Source organism: Malania oleifera, chromosome 7 (genome assembly GCF_029873635.1).
Source record: "Malania oleifera isolate guangnan ecotype guangnan chromosome 7, ASM2987363v1, whole genome shotgun sequence".
In the NCBI taxonomy this organism is placed as follows: Eukaryota; Viridiplantae; Streptophyta; class Magnoliopsida; order Santalales; family Ximeniaceae; genus Malania; species Malania oleifera.
This window is the reverse complement of record NC_080423.1, coordinates 39,300,556-39,312,459: the sequence shown is the minus strand read 5'-3', so window position 1 is coordinate 39,312,459 and position 11,904 is coordinate 39,300,556.

Here is an 11,904-nt window from a genome sequence, read left to right as displayed (position 1 = left end):
CTTGATATCTCCTGAAAAGTCAAATGATCATTGGAGTGAAACACCTCTCAGTAAAACGGATTAAGTTATTATTAGTGTGTGGGCAACATGAGTTCTAGTAAGAGCAGAAAACATTCATTTCTTCCTTTAACTAAAAATAGCATTTGTAAATGGTACTTACACCTATAAAGTTGAAAATATACATTTATTTCCATAATATAAACTAGTTCAATGAATAGATATCATCATTCACATAAATTCACATATATGCATTGAAGAAACTCCTTTGTTAGAATTAGTGTATTCCCAAGAGGGGGGGTGAATTGGAATTTTAAAAACTTTTTCTCCTAAGTTAATCTATTCAACAACAGTATATACACAACCTAGGATCAGTCTATGCAATTTCCAAATGCGTAGATAAATATAATATAGAAATTAAGTTATACGCATCATTCACCCATAACATACATGTGCTGTAAAAGTAAAATGCAGAAATGCAAACAAACACACAATATGTTATCGGGGTTCGGCCAACTGTGCCTACGTCCCCGCCTCCAGCTCGCAAGCCAGAGGATTCCACTAAAGGCTCACTTAAGGGTGGAGCGGCACCAATTACAACCAGGTCAAATTAACACATGGCTGACCTCAACCTTAACCAAGTCAATTAGCGGAACTGACCTCAACCTATACGCCTTAACAGGATGACGCACCTAACTTTCCTAACTGGGTCTAAGCCAATCCGGGACTATTCTAGGGCTAGTCTCCCTCTTCAGGCTCGTGCCTAGAAATACAACAAATGTGTATATAAACAGATGGTACAGTGATTGTGCTTTCGTGTAAAAAAGATATGTACCCAAATGCGCGCAATAACATACACCACAATATGATTCAATATGTAAGCTCAGTGTGGTCCAATATTTCAACTCTTAGATATATATATATATATTTACTATCAGTGTAATGAGTGCGTGAGAGTAACAGTCAAGCAATCTTTGTTTGACAAGATATTCAGGCAAGATGTTCACACAAAGATGCTAGCCAAACAATATATATATGTATATTTCAATGAGCGGGTTCTCTCAATCGTATGATGCTCTAGTAATGTATATGTTTGGTTTGCAAAAAGATATTCAATCTTTGTATTCAGAAAATAATATGTAGGTCAATGAATATTGCAACAAAGATCAATATCACATAAACAAATATCTTTTCAAAGTTATATCAAGATAAATCCCACAAGATATTTGGAAATGTTTGAAGAGATTTTGCAATCCAAAAACAAATACAAACTTCACAAAATATTGCAATGAATGTGCAATACTTGGAAGTTTAATATAAGTCTTCTTAGGAGAGACTTATTAACAAAGTCCCCTAAGAATACTCGGGTTGGCTCTCAATTAAAATCGTCAAAAACAATTAACACACTTGGGAGAGCAACCCTAGAAAGCAACAACACTTAAATCACACTTACAAAATATGTTTGAGTGGAAGATCTGGTAAGAATAAATGTTGGAGGCTCAATAAATGAGTATTATAAACTTTGGGATTTTCAGAGAATTTTCCCTAATCATATCTCCTAATCTCTTGCTAATATTAGCAAATGATGGGCTACATATAGACATTGGAAGAATTATAGCCGTTGGGGACCTATTGGGCATTATTAGGAAAGTTTAATGACCTTTCAAATATTTTAACCCTGCTTAAAAAAACATTTAAGCGCGGTAAAAATCAAGGCAACCCGAGAGGTCTAGTCGACCAGAATAGGTTCGGTCGACCAGGACTCATATGGTTCGGTCGACTAGGGGACTTTTGAACTGAGGTTTTGGTCAACTAGGAGAAGGAGATTTATCAATTTTTCGAGGTTCGGTCGATCAGGCCATTTTGAACTGGCTGGTTCGGTCAACCAGACCGCTAGGAGTTCTCTTGAGGACCCTCCGGTCGACAAGGTAGTTGGAGAACAAAAGTTCTCGGTCGACCAGATGATCAACTGTTGACCAAGGAGGGTTTCGGTTGACCAGGTCTCTTTGAACAACCTCTTTCGGTCGACCAGGTGGTCAAACTTTTGACCCAGGGAGGTTTCGGTCGACTAGGGCTTTTTGAACTACCTAGTTCGGTCGACCAGATGGTCAAACTTTGACCTAGGGAGGTTTCAGTCGACCAGGGCTTTTTGAACTAACTTGGCTGGTCGACCGAAAGTGCACCATGTGTGCATTTTGGTCCCGTTTCGAAACATACAAGCCCTATTCAAGCGCCTAACAAACAAATGTGTAAATGTGTGTGTCCTAGGGTCACTTGGGGTCCAATTTGAAGACACCGAAAAATTCTGGTGTCGGTCGACCATAAACCCTAAGGTCTTTCTAAGGTCATTTCTCATTTATGGTTTGTTTGAGCTTATGTAATAAATCATACATGTGATGTGTGTGAGCTTATTACAAACCAATCCCTATTTACTATTACAGACCTTTTCGACTTAAATATTACAGACCCAAATATAAATTAGAACAAATAAATTATATTTAGGGTCTGCAAAGTCTTCGTTTTCCTCCAGGTCTCCGAGTGCCATCATAGGATACTACCAAGATAAACCTGCACATCAACTCGGCAGTCATTAAATACCTGAGTATTTGTCATAATCAAAACAGGGTATGACCCATAGGGTCAACAACCTTGTTGGAAAAACGACATGTCTAACCCCCATGACGGGTTGTGCGGCCCGTAGGCTGGATTTAGCCTGGGTGATCAACTCAAACAAAGTCAAAGTAACCATCTGCAAGTACATCTACAAGCATCTGCAAGCTCATCTGCAGGTTTGATTGTCTTACCACTTCCTGGTCCAGACTATAGGGAAGGTACAACAACACTTCGTAGGCTAACCGACTGAGATCACCTACACTTCCACTACAGTATGGTTGCACCTAGCCAAACAACTCACTAGCAATGGTACCGTGCTCACAATACAATTGTTCCTCGGGATTCTTAAACTATATCATGCAATTAACGTAATAAAAATTGTAATATATTCTCACTGTTGTTATTTCATATAAAACCTGTTATCATATCAAAACCTAACATACAACCATCATATCAGAACGCGGCATACAATCGTCATATCACATCTCCAATATTTCCCACAAACAATTCCAGTATTTCCGTGAAACAGTATAAATCATATTTCCACAGTACGATACCAATAAATACTCAGATTCAATTATGAAACAAAACCGAATGGATTATTCTCATGCCACATGATTTGAGTATTAAATCATAGTCACTTAACCTAACCGAGAAAACATTTAATATTATGCTTTGGTGAAAACTTGGGCTCGATCGTCTCCATGGATTAATTTGCTTAGAAAATACATATATGGCTATACATATGGAAAATGAAGATGGTCGCCCCTTTTTCTTTGATTCCTTCACAAAATACGGGTATGATAACACAACTCACAATTTCAACCATTCGAATCATTTAAATATCATTGTAAAATATTCCCATATTTATAAAGTCTGTTTTTGAAAGATTAGATTCTGATATAACCATTAATACCTTGTAACATATACATACAAATAGTTTAATCAGTTTACTTTCAATAAAAACCTAACATAACTTAATCTTCTTACCTGTTTCTTGGAAAAACTCGCCTAAAATCCTTGAAAAACCGAAACTCTAGCTTCCGAACTGACCACCGAAAGTGAGTCGGCAAGTCGAGAGAGGAGAGGAAGATGATCAGGAATCGATGACGGACTCCGGGTGAGCCTATGGGAGAGAGAGAGAGAGAGAGAGAGAGAGAGAGAGAGAGAGAGAGAGAGAGAGAGAGAGAGTGAGAGTAGAGAGAGAGAGAGTCCCAAAAGCCGATTTAGAGAGAGAGAGAGAAATTTTTAAGTTTTGAAATAAAAGTTAGCTTAGCCTTTAAGTAAGGCTAGCCTAGAGGAAAACCGTCGACGGTTTTCCCTATGCTTTACAAAACTATCGACGATTTGGCTAATAATTGCTCTCGGTAGTTTTAACTGTCGACAATTTTCTTGAGATTCCTTGAAACCGTTGATGGTTTGGTCCTGTGTCAAACTGATTTTCTCTTTTTCCTTTCATTTCCTTTATTTCTATCTTCTTTTATTTATATTCTTTTCTTTTCCGAGTTCGGGTCCTTACAATTTCCCCCCCTTATAAAAATCTCGTCCTCGAAATTTGCTAAGTAGTACCAGTCACACCCTCTGGAGTTTTCCTTAAATAACGATCTACTTCTATAGAAGAGTTGGTAGCCACCCACATAACAACCCCATCCCAAGTTTATTAACTACCCTCACATATGGTGGAGGAATACTGTGGTTAGAATAATAGTCCTTGGGAGAGTACAATTAGTTAAGCAAAATCTTCCCAAGGCACTCAAAACACAAACTCGAAACGTAAAGACTTACCTCCACTAATACTTATCTAGACTACCTGCACAAAACACATTATATTCACAACTGAATCCTTACCTGACAGTTTACTTACCTGTTTAATGTCTGACCTCATCGAATAACTGTGGATACTTCCAGTGTATTTCCTCCTCTAGTTCCTAAGAAGGCTCCTTAAATACATGATTCTGCCACAACACTTTTACTAACAACATTTCCTTAGTACGTAGTTCCTATATTTTCCAATCTAAAATCTAGACTGGTACCTCCTTATATGATAAGGTATCTTCAACTTCCAAGAATTCATAAGTTATCAAGTGCGAAGGATCTGGAATGTACTTTCTCATTATTGACACGTGAAACACATTATGAATATTAGACAAAGCTAGGGGTAATGCCACTCTATAGGCAACTGAACCAATTCTATCTAGAATCTTGAATGGCCCAATGTACTTAGGACTCAACTTACTTTTCTTCCCAAACCTCATAACTCCCTTCATTGGAGCAATTCTCAAAAATATCCTATCCCCCACCTCAAACTTTAGCTCCTGTCGGCGAGTATCAACATAACTCTTTTGCCGACTCTGAGCTATCTTAATCCTAACCCTTATAAGTTTGATCTTCTAGGAAGTCTGCTGTATAAGTTCTAGCCCCAAAACCTGCCATTCACCAACCTCATCCCAATACAGCGAAGATCGGCACCTGCGACCATACAAAGCTTCATATGGTGCCATCTTGATACTAGCCTGATAGTTGTTATTGTAAGTGAATTCCACCAGTGGAAAAAATTGGATCCAACTACCTCCAAAATCCAGTCACAAGCCCGCAATATATCCTCTAATATCTGAATCATTTGCTCCAACTTCCCATCAATCTGTGAGTGAAATGCGGTACTAAAAGTAAGTTGAGATCCCAAGGCTTCTTGCAAACTCTTCTAGAACCGAGAGGTGAACCATGGTTCTTGATCGGACACTATGGATACCAGGACGCCATGAAGTCAGACTATCTCCTATACATATAGCTCTACCAGCCTATTCATGAAGTAACTGACTTTAATAGGAACAAAGCGCGCCATCTTAATCAAACGATCCACTATTACCCATATAGCATTTTGTCCATGCAACACTAAAGGCAACCCCGTTATGAAGTCCATAGAGATATTCTACCACTTCCACTCAGGAATACAAAGTGGTTGCAGTGATCCTGCTGACCTCTGATGCTCTACTTTCACTTGCTGGCATGTCAAACACTGTTTCATGAACCAGGCAATCTCCCTCTTCATATTGCTCCACTAGAAGGATTCTCGTAAATCCTTATACATATTTGTGCTTCCTAGATATACAGTATAGAGAGAGTGATAAGCCTTCTCCAGAATTATCCTTTTAATCTCTGCATCCTCAGGTACACACAGCTGGGTGAAAACCTCAAAACTCCATCGTCTGAGATATTGAAACCTATTCCTAACCCACTCTGTACTTTCTCCACGATTTTCATCAACTCGGCGTCTTTTATCTGAGCGGCTTTAATTCTTTCATGTAAGGTCGGTTGAATAACCAGACTAGTAAGAACCCCATATGGTTACCTTCCACAAATTCCATGCTAAGCCTTTCCATATCCATCCTAATTTTCCATTGAGCTACCACTGCTGAGATTGACGCATTCACTAACTTCCTACTTAAAGCTTTAGCTACCACGTTAGTTTTCCCTAGACGGTAAATGATGGTACAGCCATAGTCCTTTATCAACTCAAGTCATCTCCTTTGTCTCATGTTTAACTCTTTCTGCTTGAAAATGTACTTAAGGCTTTTATAATCTGTGAAGATCTCGCACCTTTCACCATATAGGTAGTGCCTCTAGATCTTTAATGTAAAAACCATTGCTGCTAACTCTAAGTCGTGCGTAGGGTAATTCTTTTCGTACTCCTTGAGTTGTCGAGAAGCATATGCAATCACCATTCCTCGTTGCATCAGTATACACCCGAGTCCTTTCTAGGACACATTGCTATAAATTACAAAATTCCCTTCCCCTGAAGGGATTGTCAGCACCAGCACAGTGACAAGTCACAGTTTTAGCTCTTGAAAACTCTGTTCACACTCATCAGTCCATTCATATCCCACATTCTTCCTAGTTAACTTCGTCAGAGGGCCTGATAAACCCCTTATCCAACAACTCCTGTAGTTGATCCTTTAATTCTTTCAACTCAGCTGGAGCCATCTTGTACGGAACCTTAGAAATCGGAGCTATTCCTGGAGATAGGTCGATAGCAAAATTTACCTCACGCTCAGGAGGTAACCCTGGCAAATCCTCTGAAAATACGTTAGGGAAATCCTTTACTATTGGAATATTCTCCAACTTAACTTCCCCCTCCGATGCTTCCTTTAATCAAACTAGGTACCCCTAACATCCATTCAAAAGTAACCTTTTAGCCTGCATGGTTGACAAAATCAATAACGAGGCACATACACGCAACCCCACAAATCTATATTCTTACTCCCCTAGAGTTCTAAACATTACCTCTTTCTTGTAGTAGTCGATACTAGTATAACCAGAAGCTAGCCAATCCATCCCCAGAATCACCTCAAATCTGTGCATGTCGAGAATCACCAGATTAGCAAGCAGCATCTGCCCCTGAATACTGATTGAAAAATTTTTAAGTACTCTCCTGCACGTTACTATGGTCCCTGTCGGTGTAGCCATTAACAACTCGACGTTTAGTGGTTAAGCCTCTATCCCACACAATTTAACGAACTCCTAAGCCACGAATGAACACAATAGCTTTATGTGACAAAAATAAAATAGTATCTGTCACCACATCGCTGGCATCCTCCACATCTCTCGGTGTAAGCGAATATACCCGCTCCTAGGTAGTATTCCTCTGGTGACCACCTCGGGGTGCCTGATTGTGTCCCCGAAGCTAGTTAGACGTGGGCGCATCTCTAAGCGGCGCATGACAGTTGCGTGCCATATGGCTGGGTCTACCACAATGAAAATAACTAGCTGATCTACCCCAGTACTCACCCCAATGCCTCTGATGATCCCAAGGGCAAGGAGGGCATGATGAATTTCCCTGATGGGGCTTGATGTCCCATCTCCTATCGCTGGCCCACAAAATTACGAGGCCTCCTCCATGTACCCTGACTGGTGCCAATCTGAAACCCATGAGGTAGGGATCTCTTCCTTTGGTTCGCTACCCCCTCACACTCTTGTACACTGGCCTCCACTACCATGGCTTTGTCCACCAGTTCAAAGAAACTCTGGGCCAAAAACGCCACCACCTGCGCGTGTATTTCCTACCTTAAACCTCTCTCAAACTTCCGAGCCTTCTTCAACTCATGCAAGACCATGTATGGGGCAAAGCGAGATTGCTTCACAAACTTGGCCGCGTACTTCTATACAGTTAAGGGCCCTTGAGTTAGATTTAGAAATTCCTCCGCCTTAACTTCCTAGGTGGCAGCGAGGAAATACCTATTGAAGAAAATCTCCCTAAAATGGATCTAGGTAATAACCGCAGGTCATGACCGTTGTTCCTCCTCCAGCTTTAGAGCTTTCCACCCTCGTTTAGCCTCCCCAACCAATTTAAAAGTAGCAGACTGCACCCTCTACTCATCGGTGCAATGCAGAACAGCCAAAAGCTCTTCAATCTTTTGAACCCAATCCTCAGCCGTGATTGGGTCCGCTCCACCTACAAATGTCAGCAGAATCATCCAAGTGAACTGCTCAATGATGTAGCCTTAATCTATCGGTGGTTGATTTTGTCCTCTGGAGTCCCGTCGGATCTCCTTCCTAACCTACCGTGCTAAATCTCGTAGCACCGCCGAGGTATCTATATCCTCCTCGCTGGAAGTCTCCACATGATTATCCCCTCTGGCATCAATGTTCTTTCCCTTGGGATCCATCTTGAAGATAGGATAGAAACAGACTTAGAATTTCCACACTTATCATGTTTGGTGCAAGTATTGAATGAAGAACTAATATAACATATGAGTTCTTAGTTTAAGTTTCATTCACACAATCCTGCCACAAAATCGTTAACGATTTTTGTATTTTTCCCAGGAAACCGTTGATGGTTTGGCCCTTGCAAACCGCTACTAGCCCTTTTCTTGTATACACTAAGTCATTTCAAAGTGTCAGCCTTTAATCACAACACCGGCATTACACACATACCCAACCAACCTAATGTTCCAACTTAAGTTTCCAAGTTCCAGTCTCTCAACCCAAAAATGAAACCATCGATGGATTTACCGTGATTTCCCTAAAACAGTCATTCGAGGAAAAACACAAAAGACTGTCAAGGGATCTCTGCCTCCAAGATTCCAAACCAAAATTCAACCTAACCTACCCATTCTTATCCTTATCTTATCTCAGCCTATACCCTGGTAATCATCAACCATCAAAGTCTACAGAACCTTGCAACCTAGGCTCTGATGCCACTTGTAATGCTCTTGAACCCAAAAGTGGGGCCCAAGGTGCTACTTTAATAAAATATGTATTCCTGATACCACAATCATCACATAAAATTAGTGAAAATAATTTAAACATCCTCAAATACATTACTAGAGTCCTAAACTACCATCATACATAGTGGTCTCCAAATGCCCATATTACAAACCAACAAAATGAAAGAAAACTAACTTAGTCCATACAAACCACTTAATACTACTAGATAATCCAAACTCCGCTCCCTTAGCCTGCTAAGCATGATCCCTGGTATCTCTTGAAAAGTCAAATGATCATTGGGGTGAGACACCTCTCAGTAAGATGAATTAAGTTATTATTAGTGTGGGGGCAGCATGAGTTCTAGTAGGATCAGAAAACATCCATTTCTTCCTTTAACCAAAAATAACATTTGTAAATGGTACTCGCACCTATAAAGTTGAAAATACACATTTATTTCCACAATATAAACCAGTTCAATGAATAGATAACATCATTCACATAAATTCACATATATGCGTGGAAGAAACCCCCTTATTGGACAAATGACATGTTTAACCCTCATGACAAGTTGTGCGGCCCATAGGCTGGACTTAGTCTGGGTGATCAACCTAAAAAAGTCAAAGTAACCATCTGCAAGTATGTCTGCAGGCATCTGCAAGCTCATCTGCAGGTCCGATTGCCTTACCACTTCCTAGTCCAGACTCTAGGGAAGGTACAACAACACTTTGCAGGCCAACTGACTGAGACCACCTACACTTCCACTACAGTGTGGTTGCACCTGGTCAAACAACTCACTAACAATGGTATCGTGCTCACAATACAACTAGTCATCAGGGTTCTTAAACTATATCATGCAATTTACCTAATAAAAATTGTAATATATTCTCACTGTTGTCATTTCATATAAAACCTACCATCACATCAAAACCTAACATACAACCATCACATCAAAACCCGACATACAACCATCATATCACATCTCCAATATTTCCTACAAACAGTTCCAATATTTCCGTCAAATAGTATAAATCATATTTATCGATCTCATAGGTTTTATCCGTTTTTTATAATGACAAATACTCAAGTATTTGATGGCTATTTAGTTTGTGTGCAGGTTTATATTAGCAGATCAATTGATGACACATGATGTAAAGCCTGAAGACCTTGAAGATTATTTTATGTTGTAATTCATTTTATGGTGCTATTCGGGCCTGTAATAGTAAATATAGGAAAATGTCTATAATAATCTCTGCATATCATGCATATAGGTAAATTGTAAGCTCAAAGACCTTAGAAGGCCTTTAGGTCCCTACACATAATTTGGAAATCTCAAAACCTTAGAAAGACCTTAGGGATCACCCTTTGGTCGACCCTTGGTCGACCGATGCCAGGTTTTTGGGACTAAACTCAAAGACCTTAGAAAGACCCTAGGTCGTTGCACTTACACTTAAGATAGTCCCCTAAATCACTTGCATTATCAGGGGAATCAATTAAAGTGAATAGGACATAAACTCTAAATCTGTGAGAGGTCGGGCGACCGAACCCATAGTGTTCAAAACACTTCAGGCGACCTAATAATTAATTCAAGTTTGTTTAATTTTAGATAAAGGAATTACCTAACCTAACTCATGGACCAACACCTCTAATCTTTGAATGATAAGAATTCTAATTGATCTTCGCCCCTTAGTCAGATAATCTTATGATGCAAGCCCTCTAGGACTAGAATTCTAGTCAAAAATAATCTTTGAATAATATAAATTCAATTAAGTATAAAAAAAAATTATCTTTAAAAATATGCGAAAAATATTGTGAATATTGTGAAAATATTGAGCATGATAAAAGTATATGGACCATGTTGAAATGATGATGATTTTGTAATTTAATATTAGAAAAACGCGTATTATCAAGCATATTTGTTTTTGTTATAATATACAAAAAGATTCCATGTGGTGACTTTTCTCATATAACATAGGAGATTAAATTGAGTCTTTTTTTTTTTTTAAATGTGTATGAAACTGTAGCATGTTTGATTTTGACAGATACAACATAATTATATTCATGTAGATTATGACTTTATGAATGGGCATAATTGACAATTATTGCCTACAAAAGCATGAACTTTCTTGTCTTACATGATTATTTTTATCTTGTTATGATTATTTCATAGAACATTGTCCACATGGATACATATTTTTTTTATAATTTTTTAGCAATAAAATTTATTTTTATGCAGCCAAATAAGAAGAAAAATTCTACTCTTCAACATACATAATTTTTTAAATTTAAATTGAAGAGTTCTTTCTAAATACTATTAAAAGTCAAATATGTATTCGTTATTCTTATTTATTTATTTATTTATTTTTGGCACGTCTTTTTAGTCTCTTAAATTAAGGGAATATAAATTTACCCTTTTTCATTGTACATACAACATTTAGGCAAAGCTAATCCTTTCAAAAAGAAAAGAAAAACAAAGTAATCCTCATGCAATCCTGACACCTAACCTTATTTTATGAGTCTATTTAGATTCTATTGTAGTGTTTAATAATAAGGAAAATGTAAGCACTTAAAGTGGACCGATTTAATTCCTGGCACTATGTCAAAGTAAGGCAATCTAAAACCTTAATTGCCCCCTCTCCCTATTTCTTTTATGTTAATTCCTGGTTTCCTCGTCCTTTTTGACTCATTTCTAGGTCTTAAAGTGCTCCTAAATTGCCTAGAACGGTCCAGGGAGATGCAATGCTCTTTGTACAAAAATCAAGAATCTCCTATTTATTTATGATTTTTCTTCTCAAAATTTTTAGCCTATCTTGGGGTTTTTTATTTTTATTTTTCAAAATTTTGGGTATTTTTTTTGTGCCCCATTAAGGCTTTTCTTTCATTTAAAAATTTTAAAATTTTCAAAAATAATTAATTAATTTGTGCATAAGTGCACATGATCGCTCATGCAAATGCACATGTGGCAACCTAAGAAAGGTGTCATTTGTTGTGGATTTTAAATAAAAAAAATTAGTTTGGTGCAACACCTGAAACAGTGCTGTTCCATTAACCACTTGAAATTAAATTTTATATATATATATATATATATATATA